Below are 16,330 nucleotides of genomic sequence, written 5' to 3'. Positions count from 1 at the left end.
GGAGGGGAGTGAGTGAAGAAGTTAGGGAGGAGGAACCAGGAAGGGAACACCATTTGGAATGTACATAAATAAAATAATTTGATAGAAAAATGAAATAAAGGAAAAGAAGTTAAGAAGTGTCAGAAAACCCCTCATGAAGCAAAGATACTACTATTCTTAAGTTGGAATCAGTTTTATTTTCTTTCCACAGATGTGACAAAATGTACTTTGTATAGCGTCCCAGTGTTCTGTTGCTGATCAACATCTCTAAGCCTTAGATTTATTTATTAAAACACAAGAGCAGATAGATTTTAGTGCAGCATTTTGAGAAAAAATATTAGTGCATTTCTTTACACCAGGTAAAATGTACTTTTAAATGTACATGTTTAGAAGGGACTTTATTAATAGTATTAATATCAGATCTTAAGAAAACTTAGCATGTCAAAAGTTCCAACTGCATTATTGCCTAAATAGTTGAGAGACAGGTAAACTCAATAACCATTGTAAAAGGAGAACTTTGTTGAAACTGTTGAGGTTGTGTTCTTTATTTTTATATATTCATTTTCTTTTTTTTTCCTTTTAAGCATCAAGAACAAGCTACTCAACTTTGGGAGTTCTTAAAGAAGTGTCGAATCCCAAACTAGGTGTGGTGCTATGTGCCTAAATCTAACCCTAACAGCATCAGTCCAGTAAGCCAATGAGAGATGCAACTCAGTCTATGTGTATGCTTGCTGCAAATTCAGACAAGTATTCCCATACCACACAGGCACCACGAGTATGTAATTAAGCGGTTCAGATCCCTGTTTGAGATAGTTGGGAGTTACCTTTTGTTCTGCGCCTTGGTATGGCAACTTTAGGTCAAACATGAGGTTTAAAACAAGGAGACCTTTATCATTCTGTGTGGCCTTTATCAAAGATGGTAGCTGTGGATTTGTTAGTGGCAATGAGAACTGATAACAAGAGAAAAAGCAAGAAACCTGCTGATTAGTCCCAAAGGATGGCCTGAATCAGTATATGAGGTCCCAGAAGCAATGTAGTCAATAAAGGAAGAAGCGAGAGGAGGTAATATAGACTATAAATAAGAATAGAAAATACACTAGCTATGCCCCCTACCATTAATACCTCAGGAAATTAAATGCATGTCTCCTATTTAGGATGGATTTGGTAAAACAATGATCCTATAGTAAATTCTAGTGCCAGAAAGTTAGAAGTGTGAATCAAGCAACAAGTATTAAATGGGGAGTGTCCACAGATTTGAACATTATGACAATTCAGTTTCTAAAATGACACAGTTTCTATTAAAACCCAGGAATAAAATAAATGATAATAATACCATAATGATACATATACATTTGAGAGAGGTAACATAATACGGATAAAAAAATGTAAGGGAATAAAGAAAAGAGAAATCCAAAAGAAGAACAGCATAATTGCCACAGACCAGATTTATTAATAACTTGGCAAATTTGAGACAAACCTCAAAGAGTGAGAGGTCATTTACTTCTTCAGTCTGTCCTGGTACAACAATTAATTAATTTAACATACATTCATAAATTCCTTTATAATATTTTATATTAATAATGAAATTTAGATTTCATTTCCTTGAACTGAAATATGTGCTGGATTTAGTGACTTTTCACAGACTAGATTATGATATGGAACAACCTGACAAGATCTGTCTAGACAAATGATCATAGTGAATTCTTCCAGTGTTCTTGCTGGATGAGTATCATTTAATCTGATGCAAAAATAATAGTTTACTAGTGGAACATCATTCACCAAAACTCAACAGAATTATGATTATTAATCAAAAGTACATTTTATATGTTTCACAAATAGGCTTCAGATATAACAGAATAGGCAGAAATTCTCAGAAAAAAAAGGCTCTCACGGATCTGATTGGTAGAATGGGTAGGCAGTACATGTAAAAATAATAGATTGAGCTTTGGAGGTCTCTTCACTAGAAAATAAAAAGTTAACCTTTGTCTATGTAGTAGCACATTCATATCATGGTCTACAGTTCTCACTTATTCTTATACTTGCCATTTATTTATTTATTTATTCATTTACTTTTGAGACAAGATCTTATTATTTTGTCTTAACTATTCTGGAGATCACTATGTAGAGCAGGCTGGCTTTGAAATCCAAGATATTGACCTGGCTCTGCCTCCTGATTGCTAGGATTAAAACACACGCAGTACCACACCTGTCTGTATTTCATAAGTTTTGCTTAAATTATGTGAAAATTTTGCACATATTTCAAGACTCAGTTGCACTCATTCATGTAGTTATTGGCAGCAAGCTTGAAGAAGTATTATTTTGACAAGCAGAACTAAATCTACCAACACAAACATGATACCAACAGAGACACAACTGTTTCCTGACAACATTTAACACATTACTGGTTCCTTGGTGCTGCAGAGATTATCATTATGAGGACTCACTACTCTTCCAGACACACTTTCTAAAACTGTCTTCTGGTGTCCTCAACCATCTACACGCAACTCTTCTTCTGTCTCTCTCTCTTCCCTTTTCCTCCCTTCCTCCATCCCTCTCTCCATTCCTCTCTCCCTCTGTCTCTCTCACATACACATACACACAAAGAAAACACACTCTTTCCTTATGTTTGTACATGAATTCTATTTAACAGCTTCTATTAATTATCTTTGAAAGCATATAGGTTGATAAAATGTCATATTTGAATGCAGAAATGGTTCTGTTTTGCTTTTAACTCTTTCAATTTTTTAGCATATATCAATTTAGATATAACTAAAACTAGTTATCTCTGTAAGACAGCAAGCTTGACTGCAATGCTCAGAATTCATACTGGCTTGCCTTTCTGTTGGCACTTTGATGTTTGGTGTGAAATTACTCAAATCACTACACAAATTCATCTATTATAATTCAATATGCAGTGTGAATATATGGAATAAAACAGCTTTGCATATAATTTACATGCATACACGCAGGTGTTACACAATGTTTTCAAAGGAATTGCTGTGACAGCTACTCACTATTTTAAATCAGTCCTTCATGGTCATTGGTTAGGCCTAAACTTTTCCTTTTGAACAAATTATATTTCCCTGTAACATAAACAGAAAAGCAATTGAAAGGCATAATATTAGTATGACTGACATCCTATAGTTTAGCAAATACAGAAGAGAATTGAAAATGACCATACTTGATTTAATCTGTGAAGAAAAAAATTGCTTAATAAATGAATAGATTTGATCAGTAACTAGAGAAATGCTCTGTATAAAATATTATTTCCTGACTTTGATGGTGCATGTAGCATGTGAAATTGAATCATAGAGTGGAGAATGTGGAGCTTTTCATTTGTGCCCGTTTCATCTACCATCACTGGGACAAAGAGGTGGCTTTTGATTTTAATTAAGTAACATTCAGAAGAGACAATGTAAAGAGAGTTCCCTCCATAAATAGTAAAACAAATCATTAAAATAAAACTAGTTAAGAGAAAGGAACTGCCGGCATGCAGTTTGGTTTTTAGAGTAGTTGCTCAGCTTACGAAGATCCCTGATTTGTCACAGGCACTGCAAAAATTCATGATTATGGTGGACTTCTCTATTCACAATATTCATGAGGTAGAGACAAGGACAAGGACAAGGAGAGGACAAGGACAAGTTCAATGTGTACTCAGCTAGATTGTGCCAAAGCATTTTTCTCATCACACAAAAACAAAATTATATGTTCCTCTGAGTAACCCTATAGTCTACAAATTAAATAGATACTGCTATTCTATAGAATGATATACTCCTCCCATCAGGTTCACAGAAAATAAGTCACTTTCTCTCCCTTTTTGTCCTACATCACTTTCCTGGGCTTGAGTATTTACTTTCTGTTCCTTACTCTACAGCTGAGGAGATGTTTCTTCACCCCAAATTGTCTGGCCATTGCCTCTGAATGTGACACTGAGAAAATGGGGATATTGGGAGGAGTTGATTATGCTTCACAGCATGAAGAATGACTTCTCAAGAATTCAAGGTCCTCAGAGTTATCACACAATGGTGCCATACCTACTCTCTCAGAATTGACTTGTCCATATTCTCCTAGGGAATCAATTACCTAAAAATTGAAGGTAAAGTCTAATATGGTATACTAGATTAACAAACGATACTAATATAAAAAATGAATAACATATCTAAGTTACACATGAAGATGGCTATCCTGATAAAGAAAAGGAAAGCATGTGCTCTCCAGAAAAATAATTACAAAACATAATTCAGTATATTCGAAATCAAAATGCAAAGAAGGGAAGCCATAAAGAACAAGGAGAAGTGAAATAGTAAAGACAGGGAAAGCATGATAATGACAAATATGGCTCTCGTCCTGTGTGTGGTGTGTGAGCTTCACATCAGAACTGATAAAGCTCATTCATGGGCCCTGTAGAAATGTGATATAAAAAGTTTGCTTTCAGCCCTGTACAATGTATATGTCATGCAGGTAACAAACCTAGGTCATTTTCTTGCATTACCGTTCCCTAGTTTGGTCTGTGGAACTGTAGTGGTGCCTGCTTATTTAATTCCAAAAAAGTACTTTTGCTTCTCTTTAAAGAAAACTAATGCTTGAATAACTATTCAAATAATAGGAATACATATGCAGTGTTATACAGTATTGCAATATTATATAATATGTTAAAATTTACAAACTGATGTATATAATGCCAAATGTTTAAACATGTTCTTCAAAGCAGAAATGGAAGTTACCATTTACGGATATGATTTGAACAAAACAAAACAAAGAGATAAGTCACTTGTCCAAGATATTGCAGACTTGTAAAACTCTAACTTATTGTTTCCATTTAAATTCAAGCAAAACAAGTCAGTCTGTTTCTTAACTTTATTTTTCCTTTTTATGAAGTATGACTCATTGGCAAAGCTTTTATACCATCCAAATGAAGCAATTTTTTGCATTTTTACAGTGGACTATAATAGCGCATTTGCATCTCATCTCTATAACAACTCGATACAAAAGCTTCATATTTATTTTTTTCTTTTCCATATAACTAAAAGAATGTTAGAAAAAACTGCCCTTAGAAGGTGATTGCTTCAGTTAAATTCTGGTGTTCTCTCTGCCCTTTATTTTCTATTATTTCCTTTAGAGGAGACAAGATGGTTGAAGCTCTCATATCATTCAGACAAATAAAAGTGCATTAAAGATTAAATTAAAATTGGAGAAGGAAGTTGGTTGACAAGGCCTAAGCTGTAATTACATGCTGTTTCATGACTGATACAGCATTGACTGTCATAGTCCTTTATAAATGTATAATCCTTTAACCATTGCTAATATCTGCATTCATTTAGCATGATGCCTTCCCTGGGGATCCAGCTTATCCTCAACACATGAATGTTTAGGTTACTTTTCTATTTCAGCCACCATGAGTAGAGCTTCAATAAGAATTCTTATGGGGTTGGGGATTTAGCTCAGTGGTAGAGCACTTGCCTAGGAAGCGCAAGGCCCTGGGTTCGGTCCCCAGCTCCGAAAAAAAAGAACCAAAAAAAAAAAAGAATTCTTATACTTCTTATTACTAATTTCAAATGTATGAATGCTATACTGAGAAGATTTATAGAACTAATAGTAATTCATCATTTTGTGAGAACTCTGTATACTGCAGACACGTATAAACATATGGATAGAAAGAGAATATCTGGAGAACATGGTTTATTATGTTGTTGGAAAATATTGACCTACTGCTATATGAGTTTATTTTGTATGTTAATACTCCCTTGCTACATTCAAATTCATTGTTAAATTCTGGAGTATGTTTTGACTTCATTGGGTTTATTTTATAAATTAAATCATGTTTAGTTGGATATCTTTTATACAAATACAGCAATGTATGATTTGTCACTAAACTCAATACAGCAGTTCTCCTTGTATACATTATATCAATTACACACACTGTGGTCTGGTCAACAAATGATTGTGTAGAATAATGTCTTCTACCTTTTTATACTACTACAAACACCATTTTACAACTTTAAGTTGATAATAATTAAGTAAAAGTAATTGATGCTGGTCAAGGTTGTTTCCACATAATGATTGGGGGAACCTCAAATTCCAGTTGCAAGTTACAAAAGCTCAGTAATGTCCACAACTGGGCATTGTTTATCTTTTCAATACTAAACAAAGCAAGGAAAACAGGAATTCATCCTTATAGGTGAATTTTGAAACCAAAATGCATCTCATCTGCCAGTATTTCTTTTTTTTTTTTTTTCCGGGGCTGGGGACCGAACCCAGGACCTTGCGCTTCCTAGGCAAGCGCTCTACCACTGAGCCAAATCCCCAACCCCTGCCAGTATTTCCTATTGTTAATTTTGTCTTATTTGTAGAAGACAGTATAGCTTTTGTTTGTAGTGGTTCTCTGAGAGGAAATCAATTTGACAAGTCATCTGCTTCATATTCTCCCATTACTACAGTTGCTACTTCAAATATTTAATATGACATCCCCAAGTCAGAAAATAGACAAGTAAGCCGAATGGACCTAGGTATGGGAAGAAAGCATCACATGTTTCCAAATTTCAAAAACGATTATGGCTTTTGCATGTCACACTGTTTACTGTTACTGTATTTGAACTGATTTTAGATAATCAATTCCATAAGTTCTAGGCCATGGTTTATTTACTTTCATCAAACTCCTATAAAATGAGCAGAAGCAGCTAAACCACAATATTCACTAGATATCTTCTTTTTTTTTTCACTAGATATCTTCTATTGACTAAACATAATAACGAGTCGTGTTGTATTAGCCATCAGATAGCAAAAGTGAGCTAAACTAAAACAGCTCCCTCACCTGCTGCAAGAAGAAGTAGCAAAGCCGAGTCCGAATAGGGAGCCGCTCAATCTTTATTCTTGAGGATGAGGTCTCTTTCAGCTTTGTGAGCACTAAGAGCCACTGCCTCCTCAGCTCAACTATTTTTATGGGAAACTTGAGGCCACCATGGTATTTGCTTCAGAAAAGTGGATGAAGACACCTCAAGCCGATCAAAGCTCAGGAGCTGACCCTCTGGAAGCAGCCTTCCTCATTCTGACTGGTAGGAAGCAGCTCCTATGGTTCCCAAGGCATGAACGTTTTGCTAGAAGTGGTCTCACAGAAGGTAGAGGGAAGGAAGGAGGGAATTGGGAGGGAGGGAATTGGAAGGGAGAGAGGCAATGTGCGGGAGGGAAAAGTAGTAGGATCAGGTGAGGGTGGAGACAAGGGAGAAGTACAGAAGGTTACATAATTGAATTACAAACATGTAGAGTTGGCACTGTGGACATGGGAGGTAGTAGCTACTGGAAAGTCCCAGATGCCAGGAAAGCAGGTGGTTCCCAGGACACAACTTGGATGACATTAACCAAAATACCCCAAAAATGGGAGATAGAACCTGAAGAGACAACATCCAGTGGATAGGAACTGCCATCATTTGAATGATAGGGCCACCCATTCATCCCTAAAAATTTAACCCAGAATTGCTCCTGTCTAAAGGAAATACAGGAACACAGAGTAGAGCAGAGACTGAAGGAAAGGATGTCCAGAGACTGTCCCCTAGGAACTCATGCCATATACAGTCACCAAAGGCAGACAATATTGCTGATGCTGACAGGAGCCTGGTGCAGCTGTCCTCTGAGAGACTCGGCCAGCGCCTGACTAATACAGATATAGATGCTCACAGCCAACCTTTGGACAGAGGACAGGGACCCCAGTGGAAGAGTTAGGGGAAGGACTGAAAGAGCTGAAGGGGATTGCCCCCATAGGAAGAATAACAGTATCAACTTTCCGGATCCCCCAGAGCACCCAGGGACTAAACCATCCACTAAAGATACACATGGAGGGACCTATGGCTCCAGCTGCATATGTAGCAGAGGGTGGCCTTATCTGGCACCAGTGGGAGGGGAGGCCCTTGGCCATTTGGATGCTTGATATCCTAGTGTAGGGGGATCCTAGGGTTGTGAGGCAGAGTGGATGGGTGGGTGGGAAAGCAACCTCATAGAAGAAGAAGAAAGGGAGATGGGGGGTTGTGGAGGTGAAACAAGGAAGGGAGACAACATTTAAAATGTAAAGAAATAAAGTAGCAAATATAAAAAGAAAGAATGGAGATTTGGGTAGCTGGCTCTGGATAAACTTATCATAAAAATTTGGGGACTGGAATTTAGATTCCTAGTAACCAATGTCATGTGGGCATGATATCCCAAGTAAACTTCCAGCTCTCCCAAAGCTGAGACAGGGATTCTGTGAACCAAGTTGGATAGGGAGGCATGCCTATTTTGAAAACCTTGGTTAATTGAAAACCTTAATTAATATGCTATAGAGCAAGTGGAGAAAATTACTGAGTTTTAACAAGGGTCTTTCACAAACCTGCATATGTATGCATACATGTTTGCTCACACAATGAATGACACTGTATACAAATTATAGGTAAAATATCACATTTAACTGAATATTTCTTAAACCATTACTAATTGTATATTATTATCACTCAAACCATCCAGCAGGAAATAAGATGCTTGACAGCAGGCAGAGAATATAGTACATGTAGAAGAGAGCTTGCTATGAGATCATGGGGACTTATGTCCATACATAAAATACCCACATAAAATCCTGGCATGTCTAGGTGTGTCTGTAACCATATCACTGAAGAAGGCACAATATAGGGCAATCTTAAATGCTTACTAGCTGGCCCACCTAGCAAAAGTGGTAGTTTCCTATATAGTGATGCATCTTCTCTCAATTCATTGGAGCAAAAATCAACCTAGGAAGACAAAATAGCTCATCATCTACTTTCTACATGTGTGAACCCAGGCAAAACCTCTCTCTCTATCTCTCTGTCTAACACACACACACACACACACACACACACACACACACACACACACACACACACACACACACACTAGCAGCAATAAAAATCTGGTTCTATGTGATCATAAGATGTTGGCTTATGTGATGCAAATAGCACTGCACAATGGACTTAAGAACTCTAAAAGATTATTCACTCGATTTCAGTTGTGGTGCTCCATGGGATTTCTTTAGTGAACAGTGATCTAATATGAAATAATTTGCCATTTTCATACTACCATGGATATCTAAGTAGACATAAGTAGGAAGTAGAAGAGTCTAGTGAATAAGCTCCACACTTAGGATTAGGATAAATACATACTGGTCAGTTGGCAAGGAGCTGACCATAGATAACCGTAAAAGCAACAGCTGTATATGAGAGCTGTGTTCTGGAGGCTTAAACAACCCTTTGTAAAGCGACAGTCAATTTTTTACCACTACTTCAAGATGTTCTCACAATGACTATACATGATACATTCCACTACAGGTCAGTCATATAAGCAAGTAAGAAAAGGAAATAAAACAACAAACCAATAAACAATCACACAAATTAAAACGAAAAAAACAAAACAGGATTATCATTACACAGGAGAGAGAATAGGATGAAAGAAATTAGGTACTCAAGGAGAAGAGGGAAACAATGGGCCAGCAGAAGAAAGGGGGACATAAAACACTTTTAAACTTCTTTAATGTGGAACAGAAATGTCTGTTACAGTTCTTAACAGATGCTGCAATCTCTCTCTGGGCTTACTTGTTTGTGCTTTCCTTTGTTTTGCTAAAGAACTTCTGAAATTCTAGAAATCTCTTGCTTGACTTTCTTTGAGAAGACAAGTACATAGGACAAAACCTTAGTACTGTTTGATGTAATTCAGTAAAAAAGAAACTAACACTTGAGGGTCGATTATGAATCCATTATTTGCTATAGAATATGTGTAATTTTGGTATAGATTGTTTATGAAAATTGGTCTTTGTAAGTGTATATATTTTAAGGTCCATTCATGTCCGGTTCAAGACCTTGTTGGTTTGCTTCACCTAGCATATCCCATCTCATGCATATCCCTTCATTTAGTAATGAATTTGTCAAATTCAAATATTTTGAAATTCTTCTTGTTTTCACTTGTTCAATGTCTTCAAAACACTAAATGTTAATTCATATTGGATTATACTAAACCTCCTGTTATAACTCTTTAAATGGATTTCTTTAATGAAAACTGTATCTATGTTGACAGCTACAAATCTGTTTTATTCATTGACCCTCTAGGAAAATAACATCATTGTAAAAAAGAATGACAGGTTCTTTAAATATTGTTTCAAGAATAAAATAACTTTAGTTCTACCTCAGCGAAAAAGAGAATTATTTTACTACTGTAATTTAAAGTCTTAGTCTTGTTATTCCATAAAAATTTATTTCTTTTCTAGACATCATGATATTCACCTGTAATAGCAGCAACTGGGAACCTGAGGCCATGATGCTAGCCAATACCAGGATAGTCCACGCTAAATATTTTAAAGACATCAATTGAGCTGCTTCAAAAACGTCTTCTTTTCTAAGCAACAAAATATATAAACTGGTTCTTATTATTAAATATTGCTATTATTAACAGTTATTTTACTGAATACAGTCCATGATATAATTCCAATAAGACCTCAAAAATAGTGAACTTTTAAGATTATTTTTCTATTTTATTGTCAATTTAATTTACATCTCCTGTAATATAGCACTTTAGTAATAAAAACAATATGGTGTTGGCACACAAACAGTTACATTGATCAATGGAATAGTACTGAAGACACAAACATAATTCCACAAGCTCATGGACACTTAATTTTTGAAAAAGAAAACAGAAATATAAGCTAAAAAAAAAAAGAGACTTCTTCAACAAATGATGCTGGTCAACAATATGGCTGCATGTGGAAGAATTCAAATAGATCAATACATTAGCAGCAAATACAAAACTCAACTCCAAATGGATCTAAGACCTCAGTATTAAAACAAGATACAAAGATGCAGTAGAAAAGAAAGTGATGTTGGGAAATACCCTTGAACTCATTAGGCCAGGACAAGGCTTTCTCAACAGAACACTATTAGCTCAGGAACTACAGTCAGCAGTTGATAAATGGGACCTCATGAAACTGAAAAATAAGGCAAAGGATACCATATGTTTCCAAGTTGCCAAAGGCAGAAAGGGAAACAATTCTTACCAACTGCACATTCTATTGAAGGATAATTGACAAATTATATAATAAGCTTTATAAAAAGGATAAAATGAGATATAAAGAAAATAACCCATTTAAAACAAGCATACAAATCTAAACAGAGAATTCTCTATAGAAGAAACTGAAATGGCCAAGGAACACTTATTGAAATAGTCAACATCTTTAACCATCAGGGAATGCAAATCAAAACTAATATAGATTTTATCTTATAATGGACAGAATGGCTAATATCAACAAAACAAATGATAGCTCATATTGGTGAGAATGTAGAGAAAGCAGAACATTTGTCCATTGCTGGTGAGAGTAAAATCTTATCCAGGCATTGTGGAAGTCACTGTGGCTCTTCCTCAGGAAGACAGACATCAAACTACTTCAATATCCTCCTAACTACTTTTAGATAAATATGCAAGTGACGTTTATCCTACCTCAGAGATATTTGCTTAACTGTACTCATTGTTGGTCTATTCATAGTAGGTAGATATTCATTTGTAGATGTATGTATAAAGAAATATGGTACCTTTATCCAATGAAATATTTTTCTGCCATTAAAAAAATGAACTCATGAAATTTTTAAGTTAATAAGTGGAACTCGAAAAAGGTCATCCTGATTGAGGTAAGATCAGAAGGGAAGTATCATATATATGCTTACAATTGAATATTATCTGTCAGGTCAAAGATAAGCAGTCTGCAAATCATACAACCAAGGAAGTTGGGTATATAGTAAGGGCCTATGTTGTAGTAATATATCTCCCTAAGAAGGGAAAATAGGATCAGTAATTAGGGATGGGAGATAGAATGATAAGATCCAGTGGAGTAGGGGTTGGGGATTTAGTTCAGCGGTAGAGCACTTGCCTAGCAAGCCTAAGGCCCTGGGTTCGGTCCCCAGCTCCGAAAAAGGTAAGATGGGAACAGAGGAGGGAATACTGGGAGGGACAACTAAATTTTGGGACCATTTGAAGGAGTATTGTGGAAATCTAGTACAATAGAAGCTTTCTAAATTATATACATATATGAAGATTATCTAAATGAAATCACAAAAGAACAGGTTTGGATAGGATACCAGTTGGGCCTCTCTTATCACCAAATGTACTAAACTGAGTGGTTGGCCAAAAGAATTTCATGGGAAACCCCAAACAATCCAGTTTGTTTCACAGTCTATAGGTTGCTCTCTACAGACTGACAGCAAGGCCCTATTTATGTAAACAACATCTGCACAACCCACTGAACCAGAAGAAGTTAAGTTAGTACCTACCCAGAACCTCTACCCCTACTTGCTAGTGTTTTTATTACAGGAAGTACTCTGCTCTCTAGCAAAGGGAAAATATAGACACTAATCCGTCACAAACCCTTAGTTGTATAGTGGTTGTTTTGTCTGCAAGGTAAACTAGTTTAATGATGGCACAAATTTCTGGGAATAACCAAAAAATATTTGATTTGTATCAAGGGCCACTCCATGAGAATAAACCAATACCCAACATTGCTTAAGTAATTAACAGATGGAGACTAGACAGCTCAGGAACCTAGGGTAAAACCAATACTACAAAAGGAATGACTCCTCCTAATGATACTCATAGTTCAGGGCCTTATTGCTTCAGGGCCAAAGATGCTTCCTCCTGCAGCAGAAGGAAAGAAATACAAGATCTCAGAGCCAGATAATATGCAGAGTGAGAGACTGTGGATACTCACCCTAAAGGAATGTCTCCATCAAATCCATCCGCTTGGAGTTCATAGATCCATAAGGAAGAAGAGACAGAAAGAGCGAGAAGGAATGGAGGACATCAAAAGAAAAAAAGCCCTCTAGGCCAACAGGATTAATGCACTTAAAAATTCACAAGACTGAGGAAGCATTCACATTCACAGGGCCTGTACTTGTCTGTCCGAGATGGCGTCTTAAATCCAAAAGTAGGAACAGACACATGCTCCCATCCCTAGCCCAGATGCAATCCCCAACTGATGACCACATGAAGAATGAAAATTTATTTTCTGCATGGGTGTTTCATAGGAAACACACTGCTCTTAAGGGTAAGTTGCATACTCAACAGTTGATACCCAAAAGAAAACAAACTCACTGGCATCTTTGGAAGTTCCATGTCTCATCGTTTTATGTCAGAGATATTTATTTTATTCTTGTTATTTTTATTTTCAATTATTATTTTAACCCTACAGGTCCTCTGTATAGATATTATGGATCCTGCTTTTGTGTGAGATTCCAGAGAGTGCCTCTGGTTCTATATCTGTTTCAGTACCCACCTTTTCTTGGTTTTGTGTGTGTGTGTGTATGTGTGTGTGTGTGTGTGTGTGTGTGTGCATATATATATATACATATATACATATATATGTATATATATATATATATATATATTCCTGTTTGCTTTATCCTTTTCCACCTTTTGCTTTTGTTTTGTCCATATCATATTATCATATTATATATCACATCATATCATATCCATCATATCATATCATTATCCCTTACATGCTTGTTTATTTGATAAGGAGAGACAGAAAGGGATGAACCCAGATGGAAGCGGAGGGGAGAAGGAGCTGGTCACAGTAAAGGGAGGGGAAAGTGAAGAATATATTACACTGTTTTGAAATCTATTTTCAAGAAGAAAATACAAGAGGTAAAGAAAGGAATTTAAGCCAAATCCCTTCACATAAAAATGGATGTGCACTGTAAGACTATTAATGTTTTCCTGCAATAGCATTCTGATGCACAATTGCAATGACCAAATCCTAGCACCCTCAGACCACACTGCTGTATTCTTAAGAAGGAGCTGAAACAAATTCATAGTATGGTTAAACCTTCACAGTGGTTCAGACTCTGTATTTTAGCATATATTGAATGATGGTATTGATGCATGGTGATCAGCCATGTACTGGTCAGATATCAAGCAAATTTGGCTTGTAAGATCTGCTGCTAATTCTAAATTCTAAATTCTAAGATGGCAGGAGGCAAGCATCATTTTTAAGTTATTTTCTTGGTCAAATGTTCTTCACAAAATGGTCTGAAATGTCATTTCAAAGGTTGTAAAGTTTATATGGTCCTTAGAGTTAAACAATCCGAAGTGTGCATACATAATTCATTAGCTATGTGTAAAGGAAGAAAATATCAAGTTCAATAAGCTAAAATTGCTGACATGGTACTCAGCACAAATTCTTTCCCAGTGTTTTTGTTTTCAGTTCTGAAAGAAGCCATTTTTAACGTTCAGAGGAAGTTTCTCAATGCACTCTAGAGAGTTTCATTTTAAAAGATATTCGGGAAAGAATAAAAAAATTGCTTGTAATGATTTAAGAGGTCAACAGTCAAGTAATACAAATATTGAGTTGTCATTTTCTTATTACTCATAATTAGAGATTTTCAAAGCTTCCTGTGGTAAAAGTTATTTTTAGATTTGAAAGGAAGAAAATAGATTCCCACCACTGATAAAAAATGCCTTATTTCTTCCTGTATCTGCTCTATATTGTGATGCTTTCCTTTTCACCCTGACATGTTAATGGAAGTAAGCAAAAAAATACTCTTCAACACAATTGCATTGTTATATTCAGAGTTTGAGGAAAATTAAATTTTACAGGTTCTTTATGCTTTTATCATATTCATCTTACTTCTGCATGATCAATTCAGACTTGCCAGTAAGCTCTTTGTTATTTTGACTCTCTTGAGAAGTTTTTGTAATGAAAATGTAGAAGATTACTCAGGGTAAGCAGAGGCAATTTAAAAGAAAATCAGCTTGGAAATTAGCATTCTATCATGCAGTATTTTAATATTTTTCTTTGAAATGACCTTTTTCTAGAAATACGAAGGTATATATTAAACATTTATGCTATACAACATGAACAAGGAATAAAAGAAAAATGGCATATTTATAAATAGATGTTTTTGTAGAGTAAATCTAATAATAACTAATTATTTTACTTAGCTTATATAGTTCATGCAATACATGTTAATACTTAAAAATATGACTATTTTATGGAATGAAATAAAACAAAATGATATGTTTTAGCAATAATTTAGTCACAATGATTCGTCTAAATATATAATTAAGTATATATTCATTGAAAATGCCATTCAATAAAGTTATCATGTATAAATTTAAATGACACATGACTGGGATATAGCTCAGTTGCTATAGTGCTTGCTAAGAACACATGAAACCACATGCTAATAAAGCATGTCTGGAATCCTAAGTGGAGTTAGAAGGATCAGAGTTCACAGTCATCCTTTTCTGCATAGACAACATAAAGACAGCTTATACTAAAAGGAACTTTATTTTATTTTATAAAATAAAGAAAATAAGCAAAAAGGGAAGGTAGAATTGTAAATATGGAATAGCAGTGAAGAGAACTCTATCCAAGGAGGACCTGGGTTTAATTTATAGCACCCACATACTCATCTGTTATTCTCCTTCCAGAAGATCTGTCTTCCTCTTTTAGACTTCCTGAAAACTGCTCATACATGGTGAACAAACATACATGCAGACAAAATATCCAAACACATAATAAAAATCAACTAAGAAAGAAAAGAAAAAAGCATCAGAGCGCTCATTTTATTTGAATCTATTTAAGATGGCAAAAAACGATGTTGTATGGATGGAGTGCTGATATCAGTGATACTGAGTTTTGGAAAGTGATAATGCAAAAAATGGGAATTCCCAGTGGGAATACTTCCTAATATTAAAATGTCTTCAATATATTTTATGTTTTGTGCTTTGCCAACTTCACATAGATCTTTCTAATATTCTATCCACCCAAGTCCATACCTTCTTTCCTGTCTGTCCATCTGTTTGTCAGACAAACAAAATGAATCAAACAAACAAAAAAAAAAACAGTTGGATATGACTATTGATTGGTTAGTAAGTTGTGAAGTAGCTTCCAATATTGTGAAAGGTATATTTCAGTAAGGAGCCTTTCACATCAGTTAGGACTCTTTGAATTTCTCTATTAAAATGTGTGCCATCTTCAGCAATAGGGTATTAACTTCAAGTTTTTAAGGAAACCAATGTTAGCAATACTCTATATTGATCTGGAAATCTATTGGACTACTTTTACTAACTCAATGAAAGGTTTGAATGGATGATACTGGGATTGTTATCTATGGCTTTTGGTAGAAAATTGATTATACCTGTGTGATATCATTCAATAAACAATATACCTATCTCTTCCTCCACCTTCATCTATATCATCTCCTTCTATATCAATCATCTCTACTTCTATCTTTATCTCAATCTCTATTTCCCTCTCTCTATTGTCCTTATCTACCTCTATCTATCTATAGGTTGATTATAGTTATAAATGACATAT

Source organism: Rattus rattus, chromosome 3 (genome assembly GCF_011064425.1).
Source record: "Rattus rattus isolate New Zealand chromosome 3, Rrattus_CSIRO_v1, whole genome shotgun sequence".
Classification (NCBI taxonomy): domain Eukaryota; kingdom Metazoa; phylum Chordata; class Mammalia; order Rodentia; family Muridae; genus Rattus; species Rattus rattus.
This window is presented reverse-complemented; position numbering follows the sequence as displayed.